Below are 2,018 nucleotides of genomic sequence, written 5' to 3'. Positions count from 1 at the left end.
AGGAATCAGGCTCCCTGTCTTCACACTATACTACAAAGCTACAGTAATCAAGACAGTATGGTACTGGCACAAAGACAGAAATATAGATCAATGGAACAGGATAGAATGCCCAGAGATAAACCCACTCATGTATGGTCACCTTATCTTTGACAAAGGAGGCAAGAATATACAATGGAGAAAAGACAGCCTCTTCAATAAGTGGTGCTGGGAAAACTGGACAGCTACATGTAAAAGAATGAAATTAGAACACTCCCTAACACCATACACAAAAATAAACTCAAAATGGATTAAAGACCTAAATGTAAGGCCACACACTATCAAACTCTTAGAGGAAAAAATAGGCAGAACACTCTATGACATACATCACAGCAAGATCCTTTTTGACATCATCAAAAAATCTACAAAAAACAAACGCTGGAGAGGATGTGGAGAAAAGGGTACCCTCTTGTACTGTTGGTGGGAATGTAAATTGATACAGCCACTATGGAGAACAGTATAGAGGTTCCTTAAAAAACTACAAATAGAACAACCATATGACCCAGCAATCCCACTACTGGGCATATACTCTGAGAAAACCATAATTCAGAAAGAGTCATTTACCACAATATTCAGTGCAGCTCTATTTACAATATCCAAGACGTGGAGGCACCCTATGTGTCCATCTACAGATGAATGGATAAAGAAGATGTGGCACATATATACAATGGAATATTACTCAGCCATAAAGAGAAACGAAATTGAGTTATTTGAGGTTAAACATCACTAATCATTAGAGAAATGAAAAACGAAACTACAATGAGGTATCACCTCATACCAGTCAGAATGGCCATCATCAAAAAATCTACAAAAAACAAACGCTGGAGAGGATGTGGAGAAAAGGGTACCCTCTTGTACTGTTGGTGGGAATGTAAATTGATACAGCCACTATGGAGAACAGTATAGAGGTTCCTTAAAAAACTAAAAATAGAACAACCATATGACCCAGCAATCCCACTACTGGGCATATACTCTGAGAAAACCATAATTCAGAAAGAGTCATTTACCACAATATTCAGTGCAGCTCTATTTACAATATCCAAGACGTGGAGGCACCCTATGTGTCCATCTACAGATGAATGGATAAAGAAGATGTGGCACATATATACAATGGAATATTACTCAGCCATAAAGAGAAACGAAATTGAGTTATTTGAGGTTAGGTGGATGGCCCTAGAGACTGTCATACAGAGTGAAGTAAGTCAGAAAGAGAAAAATAAATACTGTGTGCTAACACATATACATGGAATCTAAAAAAAAGAAAAAATAGTTCTCATGAACCTAGGAGCAGGACAGGAATAAAGACACAGACATAGAGAATGAACTTGAGGACACAAGGAAGGGGGAAAGTTAGGCTGGGATGAAGTGAGAGAGTGGCATTGACATATATACACTACCAAATGTAGGGTGGATAGCTAGTGGGAAACAGCTGCATAGCACAGGGAGATCAGCTTGGTGCTTTGTGACCACCTAGAGGGGTGGGATAGGGAGGGTGGGAGGGAGATGCAAGAGGGAGAGGATATGGGGATATATGTATACCTATAGCTGATTCACTTTGTTATACAACAGAAAGTAATACATCATTGTAAAGCAATTATACTCCAATAAAGATGTTAATAAATAAATAAATAAATAAGTGAAATAAAATAAATGCCAATCACTTTTCCTCTTTATCTCCACTTTTATTAAACAGACAGTCCAAAAGGTTTGTGTGTATGCATGAAAAATAAACTGGAGAAGGATTGTTATAGTTGGTAACCACCTAGCTATTTTGTGTCACGAAACAGGCATTTGGAGGTGGCTCCTGCAGCTACTCTTAAAAAATTGATTCTTCGGGCTTTCCTGGTGGTGCAGTGGTTGAGAGTCCACCTGCCAATGCAGGGGACACGGGTTCGTGCCCCGGTCCGGGAAGATCCCACATGCCGCGGAGCGGCTGGGCCCGTGAGCCATGGCCGCTGAGCCTGCGCGTCCGGATCCTGTGC

The sequence above is a fragment of the Physeter macrocephalus genome, chromosome 14 (genome assembly GCF_002837175.3).
Source record: "Physeter macrocephalus isolate SW-GA chromosome 14, ASM283717v5, whole genome shotgun sequence".
Classification (NCBI taxonomy): Eukaryota; Metazoa; Chordata; class Mammalia; order Artiodactyla; family Physeteridae; genus Physeter; species Physeter macrocephalus.
The sequence above is the reverse complement of the archived record's forward strand: the minus strand, read 5'-3'. Positions refer to the sequence as shown.